Source organism: Danaus plexippus, unplaced genomic scaffold, assembly GCF_018135715.1.
Source record: "Danaus plexippus unplaced genomic scaffold, MEX_DaPlex mxdp_38, whole genome shotgun sequence".
Taxonomy (NCBI): Eukaryota; Metazoa; Arthropoda; class Insecta; order Lepidoptera; family Nymphalidae; genus Danaus; species Danaus plexippus.
Genome location: NW_026869859.1, coordinates 519,633 through 535,571, shown reverse-complemented (window position 1 = coordinate 535,571; position 15,939 = coordinate 519,633).

Genomic DNA, 15,939 nt, shown 5'->3' with positions numbered 1-15,939 from the left:
CTTTGAAAAGTCAGTTGTGTTTTGTAATTAAAGTAATAATATAATGGCGTTACCCTGGTCAATAAATTTTTATTCTTCAATTGTCAATAAAGTGAGATCGTGGACTCTACGTGCTGACGATAATAAAGCAGGATTGCTACAACAACGAGGCCATATCGGGCCCCCCGCAGGAGGGGTCGAGGTTAACTCTTCGGGGCGTAGGACCCATGAGCTGGCTGCGATTCCACTTGTGAATGTAAGCGGGTTGTTGGGGCGGGCGTTTGCAGCCCTGCCGTCATGGCAGCATGGCAGAGTCGCCGCCGGCGAGGCGGTGCCCAGAGTCAGCAGGGGTCTCAGATGGGCGGCCTCCAACCAGCGGCACAGGATTGCTGTTAGCCTTAGTACCCACTATAAATTGTTTACATTTACCAGATGTGTACTGAAATAGTTTGATGCAAGAACTATATTCCAAGGAACTTGAGTGAAAGTTGGAATAAAAGATTTATGTACGATCCTCGGTTCTGGACCAAACCCTCTTCATAATGCAATCCTCGATGTTTCTAGTCAATTAGTGCTTTCAACGTCCATGTTTTTATTTTCCTCAAGTCTTTAAAGTCGGTAAACATATTTGTCAGATGAATGGCCCATCTTGTTACATACAGAACAAGCAACTCGATACAAGCACTTTACAAAAAATGGGACCCTCCTTTTTTCAGAAGGTGCATTTTACTCTAATTGATTATGAATTTTTTTATTCAATTCTTTGATACTAGACTGAAAAGTATTTTTAGGGCACTGTGACATAAGGTATCCCGTTTTACCACAAGTGTAATACCTTTTTTCTGCCTTGAACCCCACTTCATTACTCGACTTAAATCGTTTGGTACTATTTAAATCGTTTTGTACTATTAGCAATAGATTGTTCGGGTTTTATAACTTCCAGGAATTACTTTTTTTATTTTTTTAGAAGCCTTTTCATACGTAGAAAGTAAAACTATCAGATCAGGCACAGTACGAACTGTGTTATTTAAATTTGTCTAAATTAGTCATTTTAACGTCGACTTCTACTATTTCACCGGAAATAAGTTCAATTAATTGAGTTTCTGAAAAAGGTACCTTGGTGTAACGAAGCAATCTGCCCTTCTCCCTTGCATACTCACAGTAGGTTTCGGCGGAATCGTGAGTGTACAGTACAGCTTTAGATAGACTTTCCGATAATTAGTGATAAACTAGGGATTCGAAAGTCTCTAGTTCATCTTAGGGATACGCTTCCAGTTGTGTGAAAATTATTGACGGACCTTAACATGCAACAAACTCATAAGCTCCATGTCCATATCCATAATATACATTTTTTATCGTCAATGGATTGTTTTTTTTTTAAGTAGAAGTTTTTCAAAAGCATACGATAATAATATGATATAATATGTGAAGTAGATTAACAACATTATTATACCTTTTCGTAACACAAACAACAATTTACTAGTTTCATTTTATTTAAACATTAAATTTCCATATTTAAATTTAGAAAATTTTTCAAATGTCTCGCTACATGATATAAATTAAAACAAAATGTTTTTGTAATTAATTATAAAACGATAACTAATACACAATTTGATATTTTTTTTAGAATACTTTCTAAAAAAATTATCAAATTATGTAGAAAATATTCTAAATATCGAAAAAATCCACAGACTTAAAAAACATTAATAGGCAATAAATATATTGTAACTTAACATTCAGGGATATGTTACATAGGCATTTTTAATTTGTAAATTCTAAGATATGAGGGCACATTCTTAAAAATTATCGTTATGTTTAGGGATATGGTATTCGTTAAGGTATTCGTCAAACAACAAAAGTATATAACGAAACGTTTGTCTGGTAAAATTACATACTATTATTATCCAATAGCCAGTTATAATTAATTATTAGTTGTCTATATGGCAAGGAGTATTCTTAAATTTCATCATTATATTCAGGCATATATAACATGAAATGCAAAATACAGCATAGTGGAGCTTCTCGATATGCCCTCCTTTAATACAAAATTTTTCAGTAAATCGTTCTCTGTCCAAGGTGCAAAAGCTTTGGAACTCATTCCCACCTTCTGTTTACAAAGAGAGACCAAGTGCACCTGCATTTAAACATTAACTTAAGTGACATCTTCTGTCACTTTTACCTTCTGATATGTAATGTTTATTTATTCATACTATTTGTATATATTTATATATACTATTTGTATATATGTATATTTATGTATATATCTATGTATGTATAATATCAAAATTTTCTATTATTATATTTTTTTTGTTTGCTTATCTATATATAAATCTCTATATTTTTTTTCCCTTCACTCTTTTTATTGTACCTATGTACACCACGCTTCTTTATGTAGTTTCCTTTATGAAAAGGGTTTCTCGTAGAGGTCTCTTTTAAGAGATGAGTTATCCCTTGTGCATCACATGTCTTTTATAATTAATTATGTAACTATTTCTTCTCTTGGTATATAAATAAATAAATATTAAATGCTGTGAGTATAATAAATGGGGACAAATGAGTGCATCATGCAGTAATAAACGGTCTAAACCTGACATTAATAAAACTAAGCCACGAAACTTGCCTCTGCCTCAATCCTCAAGGACTAATTCGTTTCAATTTAAATCCGTAGCTTGTAACTTCTGTAAGAAAGTCGGTCATAGTGAACCGAACTGTTTTGCTTAAGGACGATCGAACTCGGGTAACGTAATTTTTGTCGAGAAGTCGTCACTGACATTAATAATCGTGACGTAATTACGGCGGTACTAGGTGGCATCCCGACAGATGTATTAATGGATACCGGTTCATACATCTCGTTAATTAGCTCTGATTTAGCTAAGCATTTTTCATGCAAACTACATGCGTGCATTCCACTGTTGCGTGGTTTTGGTGGCGCGGAAATACCAAATAATATAAGTACCGAGTACGTTTTTGAATACTCCGGTAGTTATAGGCACCGATGTACTCGTATTAAGCAGAGACGGAGTGTCTTACATTCGCATTGCGAATTCACAACGAATCATTCGGTCCATTAAATTACCGATTAATATCATATCCGATTGTACGGTAGATTTGGATCTTCATTCTATTAACACGTCACCGTCATAAAATTAGGTTTTATGCCGGTTGTCATAGTAACCATATTAAATCCACTTATGTTTTATTAAAATAACAACAGATATCACCGATGCGTAAGAGTGTGTCAACGACCAAGACTTTATGATTTTCTAATGTCTTGGTTATGGAAAATGTAACTGTGTGCTTCATTAATAATACTATCCGACTATGTGGCTGTGTCAATGACTAAAAACTGTGTGATCATGTGGGTATGTATGTGGGTATGTAATTAATCATACATTACATAAATTTCTTTTATATAAAGAGAGAATTTTAAATCTACCGATTTGTGCGAAGGTTTCAGAACCCCGTAGTGAACGAGTACATAGGGATCGTCGTAGGATAGACTTGAGATATGATACAATATGAACACGCTTACCTAAACGACATTAATTAATTAGAAATTTTGTACAGATATATTTGCTTATTGAAGTGGTAATTGGATTTAAAACTATTTTGTTACTATAGATGAAAGTCGATATTGTCTGAAAAATGAATTGTAAAATTAACCTGTTGGTACGATAGTGAACCGCCAAGTCAAACAAAAATAAAAAAGCGGCATGGCCGTATTACACTTTTCTCAAATTATTTCGGGCCATTTTCGACCTATAAGTACATTTCGCATTAAACTTGACGCCTATATTTCTGGTAAGCAAGAAAAAAGTAGCTCAAGCATTACAACTAGACAAAGTTCTTAGTTTTGTTAAATTTTTCATTCACTGACTGACCCATCATCAAAACTGTAAGGCGCTTCTAGTTTATATAGAAGCTTCAAAATTTTGAATACAATTTGTGTTTAGTGAATAACTCAGGGAAAAACTAAACTATTTTGAATTTTCTGTCCACTTTTCAAGGTAATCTATAAATATACACGTGTAGCTCGTATCATAAGTCAGAGAGTGGGCTCTCAGAAAATTCGTTGATAGCACGAGTGTTAGAGAAGTAGATCATACTGGAAAAAAAGAGAAAAAGGAGGTTTTCCACAAAAATAAATGAGATGCCATCGATAACAAAATTAAAAAAAAAAAACAAGTCCCGCAACACTGTTCTTTCATTGTAAAATTTTGGATGATGTACGTAATACCAAGTCGGTTGATCTTTTCGGTCCCCTCTTAAGGGGCCTTCTGTCTTAAGTTATAACGTTATTAACTATCTAACCATATCTCATAGTGACCACATTAAAATTAAAAATATTTTATGTTTAAATAAATAGATTGACTTGGCATTCGCATGAAAAACGCAATGCCATGAAAAACCAAATTTTTTATCAGCAAACCAAGTCTCGCAACTCAGCCAACTCGCAATTCCCGAGCGCATTAAGCAATCTTGATTACTAAAATATGTAGTGCTTGTGAGTACATCGTGGTATTGATATGAATTATATTTGTCATAAAAAATTGTAGGTAATTATTAATTATTATCAAATTACAACTAACTTAAATGCGATCTAACAAAAAACATTCATAACTAATAAGAATTATTCAGAGGTTCTATCTCGACTGACACAATCTGTCGTCCATAAATTAAGGTATACTCTTCATGATTTCTTTCGGGTTAACCTATATCGGTATGATTTCAGTCATATTCTCATTTATATTTAACTCTGTTATGTCCGTTTCCTTTCTAGTGATAAATAGGGATTCGAAAGTTCTCTAGTTCATCTTAGGGATACGCTTCCAGTTGTGTGAAAATTATTGACGGACCTTACATGCAACAAGCTCATAGCTCCATGTCCATATCCATAACATACATTTTTATCGTCAATGTATTGTTATTTTTTTTTTTAAATAGAAGTTTTTCAAAAGCATACGATAATAATATGATATAATATGTGAAGTAGATTAACAACATTATTATGCCTTTTCGTAACACAAACAACAATTTACTAGTTTCATTTATTTAAACATTAAATTTCCATATTTAAATTTAGAAAATTTTTCAAATGTCTCTCTACATGATATAAATTAAAACAAAATTAAACCAAAGATATGTTAAATAAAATGCTCTTCAATGGAGTATATAATACACTAGGTAAAACACAATGTTATTTCCATCAAGATTCATTAAATATAGGAAGTTTTCGACGTAGCGAAAATGTTTTTGTAATTAATTATAAATCGATAACTAATACACAATTTGATATTTTTTTTAGAATACTTTCTAAAAAATTATCAAATTTGTAGAAAATATTCTAAATATCGAAAAAATCCACAGACTTAAAAAACATTAATAGGCAATAAATATTGTACTTAACATTCAGGGATATGTTACTTAGGCATTTTTATTTGTAAATTCTAAGATATGAGGGCACATTCTTAAAAATTATCGTTATGTTTTAGGGATATGGTATTCGTTAAGGTATTCGTCAACAACAAAAGTATATAACGAAACGTTTGTCTGGTAAAATTACATACTATTATTATTCAATAGCAGTTATAATTAATTATTAGATGTCTATATGGCAAGGAGTATTCTTAAATTTCATCATTATATTCAGGCATATATAACCTGATATGCAAAATATAGCATAGTGGAGCCTCTCGATATCCCCTCCTTTAATACAAAATTTTCCGTAAATCGTTCTCTGTCCAAGGTGCACAGCTTTGGAACTCACTCCCACCTTCTGTTTACAAGAGAGACCAAGTGCACCTGCATTTTAAACATTAACTTAAGTGACATCTTCTGTCACTTTTACCTTCTGATATGTAATGTTTATTTATTCATACTATTTGTATATATTTATATATACTATTTGTATATATGTATATTTATGTATATATCTATGTATGTATAATATCAACATTTTCTATTATTATATATTTTTTTGTTGTTTCTATATATAAATCTCTATATTTTTTTCCCCTCACTCTTTTATTGTACCTATGTACACCACGCTTCTTTATGTAGTTTCCTTTATGAAAAGGGTTTCTCGTAGAGGTCTCTTTTAAGAGATAAGTTATCCTTGTGCATCACATGTCTTTTATAATTAATTATGTAACTATTTCTTCTCTTGTATATAAATATAAATATAAATATTAAATGCTGTGAGTATAATAAATGGGGACACATGAGTGCATCATGCAGTAATAAACGGCCTAACCTGACATTAATAAAACTAAGCCACGAAACTTGCCTCTGCCTCAATCCTCAAGGACTAATTCGTTTCAATTTAAATCCGTAGCTTGTAACTTCTGTAAGAAAGTCGGTCATAGTGAACCGAACTGTTTTGCTTAAGAACGATCGAACTCGGTAACGTATATTTTTGTCGAGAAAGTCGTAACTGACATTAATAATCGTGACGTAATTACGGCGGTACTAGGTGGCATCCCGACAGATGTATTAATGGATACCGGTTCATACATCTCGTTAATTAGCTCTGATTTAGCTAAGCATTTTTCATGCAAACTACATGCGTGCATTCCACTGTTGCGTGGTTTTGGTGGCGCGGAAAATACCAAATAATATAAGTACCGAGTACGTTTTTGAATACTCCGGTAGTTATAGGCACCGATGTATTAAGCAGAGACGGAGTGTTTACATTCGCATGCGAATCACAACGAATCATTCGGTCCATTAAATTACCGATTAATATCATATCCGATTGTACGGTAGATTTGGATCTTCATTCTATTACACGTCACCGTCATAAAATTAGGTTTTATGTCGGTTGTCATAGTAACCATATTAAATCCACTTATGTTTTATTAAAATAACAACAGATATCACCGATGCGTAAGAGTCTGTCAACGACAAGACTTTATGATTTTCTAATGTCATGGTTATGGAAAATGTAACTGTGTGCTTCATTAATAATACTATCCGACTATGTGGCTGTGTCAATGACTACACACTGTGTGATCATGTGGGTATGTAATTAATCATACATTACATACATTTCTTTATATAAAGAGAGAATTTTAAATCTACCGATTTGTGCGAAGGTTTCAGAACCCCGTAGTGTACATAGGATCGTCGTAGGATAGACTTGAGATATGTATTAACTATTAATACCAAAAAGACATCATATATGATCTTCGCGCCTTAAAATAAAAATATACCAAATCATGACCAACTAACAAATTTTAACGAGCCAATAAATAAAACTGATCATGAAAAATATTTAGGTCTTATAATGGATAGCAAGTTAACCTGGCAATATCATATTGATCATCTTAAAAATAAAATATCCCCTTGATAGGAGCACTACGTAGAATTTCCTTATGTATACCTAATACAATTCGTCCTATTATTTATAATTCTTTAGTAAAACCTCATATCGAATATCTTATTGAAATATGGGGAACTGCTGCGAAGTCTAACATAAAGTCATTACAAACTTTACAAAATAAAATTATTAAAGTTCTTTATAAATATGATGAATTATATAAAAAAAAAACAAAATATCTTAATATAAATCAATTATACACTTTAAAAACCTGCATGTTGATTAGAAAAATAATAACAAATAAACACATTTACAATTACACTTTCATAAAAAAACACATACATACCACACTAGAAAACGTAATAAACTAGAACTTTCAAAAACCAGAACCAACTATGGAAAGAAAAACATTTTATTTGAAGGAGTTCAAATTTAGAATAAATTATCAGACTTAATCATTAATAGCAAGAGTTTTCCTATATTCAAAAACCGTGTAATGGAATATGTGCAAAAACTATCTAGCTGGTTTTTCACAGATTCGATTGTACTGCGTATCTCATGAAGGTCTATGTGTTGTATGAAAGAATGATAGAGATATAATCTTAGCTAAACCTAGTTTGAATGGTAAAATTCCGGGTCCATTCCCAAACTCTCAAGTTTTATCTCTTGCGTTAGGGATGGTATGAGGAAGAGATGAAGTACCAGGAGTTCCTGCAACAATTGTGCACTTTTAGGTACTCTTTTTAATCTTGACTTGGAAATAAGGCCTTGTTTTCGTTTAGTGTAAATGTGAATTGGGAGATTAGCTGTCACCTCGTCACGTGTGTAACGCGGAGCCAACTTTTGACGCGATGCAACTGGGTTTTTAATGAAAACAGGTTGGTCAGGTGAATAGGTAACTTCAGGCTCGCGATCCTTATTATGTCCTGCCATTATATTAGTCCGTTCGTTAATACCTATCTCGTGAACCGTGTTATATACTATAGTCATTTTAGCTTTATGATCTATCATGTATTGTTGTAACAAATGTGCGGAAATGTCTATATTAAAAGGATCACGAGGATCGACATGTCCTGTAACAAGATCTAGAGGTTTACACTTAGTAAAACTATGAATACTACTGTTATAAGCTAAAATCATAATATTAATTACTGAATCTGATTTTTGGCTCAATTTAAGAATACGTAAATGTTCTAGTATAGTAGAATGGAATCTTTCCACAATTCCATTTTCATTCGGTGTATGTGGAGCAACCCTATGATGGTGAATTTTATGAAATTTAACAAATTCTGCCATAAGCTGATTAGTAAATTCAGTTCCATTATCTGTAACAATAGTAATCGGTACACCATGGTTAGTGCAGAAATTAAGTAAACCCTGTAAGACGCTAACTGCAGTTCCATCTCTCAAATGATAAGCCTGACCAAATTTTGAAAATGCATCTACAATAGTTAAGAATTCTTCACTCTGTATAGTCAAGAGATCTAAATGTACTTATTCAAATGGCCTTGAGGAGGTGTTAAAACTTGAAATTGCTGCCTGATAGGGTTGCGGTCATATTTTGCTTGACCACATATAATGCATTCGTTTATAAATTTTGATATATGCTCTTTCATCTTAGGCCAAAAATATCTGTGAGAGAGAGAAAGGTACCATTCATTGATGCCTCGATGATTAGTTTTCCCATTGTGGTATTTATGAATGATGTCTTGTTGCTGGAGATACTCTCTTACATTTTCTACTTCCCTTTTTGCTACAAATAATCGCATAGCAGAATTTTTGAAGTTATTTTGAATAATAGGTATTATTTGGTACATAGCCAAAGCTGGATTTATGCGTAAGCCAGTGTTAATTTTTGGAAGGACATGCTCTTTTATTGCATTTACAACATCTTCTTCTAAATTTGATTGTGAAACCTGTAAGTTAATTCTAGTAAAAGCATCGAAAGGTTTTGTTACACTTGGTCTACCCTTGATATCTCCAACTATATTGAAAACTATTTGTTTTGTGAACTTATTTAATGGGTAATCGGATATAGTATTTCGAGTATGGGATTTTCAGCACTAGTATGGGCCGTAGCAGTTGATGAATTTTCATCAACATCTGGGGCTGTTAAAGTTCTAGAGTCATCTGAAGTAGATGGATTTACAATGATAGATGAAAGTTCCTCATTATTAAGTTCAATACGGGAGAGGGCATCTGCATTGGTATTATATTTTCCTTGTTTGTATGTAACTGAAAAATCGTATTCGCTAAGTTTGAGACGCCATCTGGTTAATCGAGAATTGGGTTCTTTCAAGTTCATAACCCACTGTAAAGGCCTATGATCAGTAATGATTTTAAACTTCCGCCCAAATAAATATGGTCTAAAATACTTTGTAGCCCAAACTATAGCTAAAAGCTCCTTTCAATAGTACTATAGTTAGTCTCACTGTCATTAAGTGTACGGGATGCATATGCTATGGGTTTATCTGTTCCTATATTACCCTGAGATAGAACGGCACCTATGGCTACGTTAGACGCATCTGTTGTCAGTATAAAGTCTTTACTAAAATCAGGATATTGAAGGATCGGATCATTTGTTAGAAGAGTTTTACAGTGCTCGAAACAATTTTTGTAATTTTGATCTAATGTTATTTTGTTTCCCTTTTTAAGACAATTAGTTAGAGTTTAGTCACACGTGCAAAGTTAGGTATGAATTTTCTGTAATAGCCTAGTAATCCGAGAAAACGTTTGATTTCGGTTGTAGTCTTAGGAAGGGGATAATTTTGAATAGCCTGGATTTTGTTAGGATTTGGTTTTACACCATCTCTACCTATTATATGACCTAAAAATTCAGTTTCCAATTTCAAAAACTCAGATTTATCCATCTGGATTTTGAAATTAGACTCTCTCAATTTTTAAATACCTTCTCAAGGTTAATTACGTGCTCTTGCAATGATGTACTAAAGACTATTATGTCATCTAGGTAAACGAGGCAAACCTGATTTTGAAGATCTTTAAGGACATTGTCCATCACACGTTGGAATGTGGATGGAGAGTTTTTTAAACCCATTGGCATTCTCAAAAATTCGTAATGACCATTCTCAACATTGAATGCGGTTTTCTCAACATCCGCGGGGTCCATCTCTACTTGATAGAAACCACTAGCTAAATCCAGGGTTGTGAAGTATTGACATTTTCCAAGTTTATCTAATACATCTGTTATATTCGGGATTGGATACTTATCATCGACTGTTTTCTCGTTTGCTTTTCGAAAATCAACGACGAGACGCCATTTGATTTTATTGGAAGCATCAGCCTTTTTCGGTACTATCCATATTGGAGAGCTCCAAGCAGACTCTGATGGTCGGATAATATTCTGCTCGAGCATCTTTTTGATTTGATCTCTAACTTCCTGTCTATGAACATGCGGATATCTATAACTTTTAGTATGTACGGGGATTTCATCAGTAGTTTTTATTTTGTTGGTGAAGGTTAAGGGTTCACCCTCAAGATAAAACACGTCCGCGTAGCTGGCACAAAGATTAATCAGGTTAGCACGTTCTTCTGCGTTCATATGATCTGTTCGAAGACGAGATAAAACTTTTTTTATGCGGTCTGATAAAATCTCAGTATTAGTACATTCAAAATTAAAAAGCGAAGCTTCTACAGGTCGGTCCATGGAAAATACGATATCATTAGATGAAGGGTTAGTTATCTCTACCCAAGCGCGGTTATTAACTACTTTAGTTAGACATTCAGGAATTATACAATTACATATACATTGATTTTCCACTATTACATCACCATCCTGCGTATTAATAGGTAATTTAACTAGTTTAGAAGAATTGGCGGGGACAATCTCTTCATAAAGATTAACGTTTTTAGAGTCATACATGTGTATAGGAATATGTGTACTGCGGGTTTTTAGAATTCTGTTGTTAAGATCAATATTACAGTCAAACGCACTCAATAAATCTAAACCTATAAGTCCATCGAAGTAATTATGGAATTTATATATGAATAGTGTCATGTCGCCTTGCTCTTTAAATTCAGGGAAGTATGGTAAAGTAATAGAATAATTATTTGTACTAGTGGCGTGCACATTAGTGACCTCGAATGGTTCATAATTAAGGGGTATATGATTAAAGTATTTTTCAACGAATTCCGGACTAATAAATGACTGGTTTGCGCCTGTGTCTATTAACAATTTAAGTGGAGGTTCTGAAATTTGAATATAACCTAATTGCCTCTGTATGTGGAAATTGAGCTCTATTTTGGCTTTTCTGGTTTTAAGGCATCTTGAAAATTTTCATCTTTACTATCCTTACAGGTGGAAATGGGTTCATCTACGTTATATACTGCAGAGGGTTCTTCGGAGGTATAATATGGCTCATAATGTTCATTATATTGATCATAATCATAGTAATACTGATCATAATCGGGATAATATTCATACTCATTATAGTTATAATTATCGTCAAATTCATTGAAATTTAACTCACGGGTTTTGAAATAATTACTAGGAGGTGGATTGCCAAATTTACGCCAATCATGCCCTGTAGGGGGTAAATTCCTAGGTATAAAGTGACTCACACCACTCATCGGACGTGGTTTAAATGGTTGTTGGGGTTGCTGAGGACTATTAGGCAATCTAAAAAGATTACTTTGCGGATTATAATTCTGAGGCAGAGCGCGCATTACTTGTTGAGTTCGAGAGGGGCCACGGGGTGGTTGCATCTGTTGTGGTTGGCTCGGACGCCATCCTTGGTTATTGGTGATGCGAATGACCTTGATGGACAAGGCATGTTCTGGTGCCTGAAGGGCATATTATATGGTACGAAATTATTAGGCGGTAAATGGATTGCATTAGATTTCAAATGAGTTTGATGAAGATCTTTCCTAGAACCACCTTCATTTCTTTGTTGTAAATACAGAGTATTAAGTTCGTCTCGAACAAATTGAAGAGCCTTTTCAATAGACTCCGGTCGCATACAGCGGATCCTACAACCTAAGGGGTCTTTTAAACCTCGCAAGTATGCTTGAAGAGTAAGCTTTTTATATAAGTCTCGTTTAGCTTCTATGGTAGTTGGGACAGATTCATGTAAAGAGATATATGTCATAATGGTACTATATAAATTCTGGCACCTCTCATAAAATTCCTGAGGTGTGCTATTACCCTGTGTTTGTAATGAAAGATCACTATAAAGAGCGGTTTCGTCACGGTGATCTGCAAAATTGTTCACTAACGTACTCCTGATACCTAGCCAGTTTTCTGGAATCCCATTGGAATTAATTAGCCTAGCCGCGGGTCCAGAAATTTATTTAAGATTCCGTTTATTAAAGCCAAATTAGACAACTCGTTTCCAGGACCCGGTTGGAAATATTGCAATACTAATTGATCGCATAAATTAATGAAACGGGTTAAAACATGAGTGGTCCCGTCGAAATCGGGTAGCAACCTTAGTGATTCGTAGATATTGTCAATGTCAGCCATTTTTACGTTTAAATCTCTATTTTCGTCTATCATATTAAACTTATTATTTTTATCTAACCTATTCTTTAATCTAGAGTTGCGATATTCGAGTGGATGAAAAATCTTGGTTGCTTAAAATAACACACAATTTAAAATAATACACAATTAAAATTCAAAAAGTAAGTTTAAACAATCGAAAGAAACGAACATAAATATATAAAAATCACACTAATTGATTTGAAAGTCAGGTGAAAATGTAAGTTTATTCAAAACTATATTCTTTATGAAATAAATCGATTTTATTAAATAAAGAATAGAAAAAAAAAAATTGATTAACTACGTCTATAAAAGAAATTAATTAATTTTTTACTGAACCCTAATAAGGTATATGTGAGTAATTAATTAATAAAATAGTTATAGTCTTACTAAATTAAGGATATGAACTAGGAAAGTAAGGACTGAGATAGATTCAAAGTACTTACAGCATATCTGGATTTTGGTATCAATTGTGGAATCAATTTTCAGATCTCCCCCGAACCGTTCGAACCAATAGGTTCGGATACTCGAAAACGGTGCTTAGCCACCCGGGTAGCTCGCGAACACGGTATCGAAGTTGGATATTATCACGAACTATCCGCGAGTATCCTACCGACTGCGCCAATTATGATTTCGACGGTCGGTGGATGCAATGAAACCAAAATTTAAATGACTTAATTTAATTTTAAATTTAAATTACAATTAATTGGTTCGACTATATTGTACGAAGGGTGAACAAATAGTGACACAATATTCTAAAATATTCGAAAAAGAAATATAAAACTAAAAAGTCTGTTCACACGGAACTGCTGAGTCAGACCCGTGTAGAATGAACAAGTTTACTTAGAAGCTTAGCGCGGCCTGCGATTACACCGTAATTCTTTTAATATCTAATTTAACTATCACTGTGACACCGTCACGTAACATGGGGTTTGAAAATGTGTAATTGTTAACGACGCGTATTTATTGCAACTTATTACGTATGCATGTGCATACCTATGTCTAATACACTGTTCTCAGTAAACTCGTCATAGATTGCACTTGACTATTATGAATTCCTGTCTCCTGTATGTGAAATACACGAGACTAATTTAGCCTAAAACATCGAGACAGACAAGTGAAGTTTCCTTACTGACTTACTGAAAGCTAATGTAAAAAATATTTTTTTTTCAATCTTAAAAGTCTGCCTTACATACATATCTTGAAAACTAAGAGCAGTGGGTGGTCGTATCAGTATTGTATACAAATCAGAATACTTAAGTTTGTTCTCCTAGTATGCAACGCTATCAAAAACGTGAGCCCCTACTATGTATTTATACGTAACTGTAGTAAGGTCAATAAAGTTTTACTTTTCACAGCAATCTTGAAAAATATTGTACTACTCCTTCAGACTTATGAAGTCATGGTTCCCGTACTATGAAACAAACGTGACCAATTTCGAAGTTCTGGTTGGTTCCTTTGCAACCATGATCAATTGATAGACGAGATGAAAATGAAATCATTCATATACATGTTTTCTAATCAGAAAATAAATAATAAAATATTTAATTAATTAATATAATATTAATTGATTTAGATTATAATTAATCAATGTTTTTCAAATACACGTATGTCGGAGTAGGGTCCAGGCCGTGGTTTTTAAAAAGTGTGACGCCAGCATAACTGACGTCATCAATGACTTTATTCTTGATTGTAGACCAACATTGTTGTGACTACACTTACACAAGTGGCTACGCAGGTGGTTATGCGGCTGACACCTGATAATTTCAACTACCCTCAATTATTAGTTTTTCAAATAATAAGAATTACACCGACATATGTTTTTTTTCAGTTAATTTTAGTCAAAATTGATTCGAAGTGGAGGGACGAAACTAAGTGCCATTATCATTTATAGAAAAAGAAATGCCAGCTTCGAAAGTTAAATTTTTGTACTGGTCTCGTAGCTCCAACGGAACTCATAACATCCTACCAGGGAAACATAAATCTATGAAGGTGATGTATCACTATGAATTGAGAGTGAAATTTATGCTATATGAACATATTGGGACAGACGTGTGTTTTAAATATTTCATATATTGAATATATATTGATATTTATTGATATTTATTTGTTTGTCTGTGTTCGTGTGTCATAGCCCAATTTACATTTATTAGAGCTTATTTATTTATTAATTTTTTCCTGTTATTCTTATGAAGATATTTTTGTTCCTATCATATATAAGTTTCTTTTGCGTGTTCCTGAAATCTCGTTTTATGGAAGTGAATTGAATTCATAAAATAATTTGTATTATTTTCAAGTTCGTAGAGCAGTGGACGATCATCGTTCAGTATTGCATACAAAACATGATTCCTCAATTAATGTTCATCTGTAATACAAGGTTATAAAGTCAGGGTATATAAAAATTTATTATTATTATAAAACTATTAACTATTATTATTAATTATCACTAAGGTGATCTTTCTCCCCATTAATCTCAAGCTCTAGTTGGTTTGTATAATTTTAAGTTCCATATATTTTTTTATTAAAATTATTAATAAATGCTAGATTTATTAATAATTTTATTCAATGCTTTCAATTTGCGTGTAACTTAATTATAACTGTAATTAACTGTATGATGATAACTTTAATAAACTCAGTTTAACGTATGAGAAGAAATGTGGGAAAAATTCCTCTAGCTAAGCTGTATTGGTTGCATAACACCAACTCATAACATCCTACTAGGAGAACATACAACCGCGTAGGTGATGTTTCACAAGGGGGTGGAAGTGAAACTATCTATCTATATTTAATATAGTCTACTTGTTTGTGTGATGGTTGTCTTTTATGTATGTGTAAGTTTGGTATGACTGGCTTGCTAGCTGGCTCTTTGATAATTACGAATATTGACATCGCACTATTATTTATTCTTACTTCAAAGTTAAATTCATAACGAGGGCAAAGTGGACAGAAAATTCAAAATAGTTTAGTTTTTCCCTGAGTTATTCACTAAACACAAATTGTATTCAAAATTTTGAAGCTTCTATATAAACTAGAAGCGCCTTACAGTTTGGATGATGGGTCAGTCAGTGAATGAAAAATTTAACAAAACTAAGAACTTTGTCTAGTTGTAATGCTTGAGCTACTTTTTCTTGCTTACCAGAAATATAGG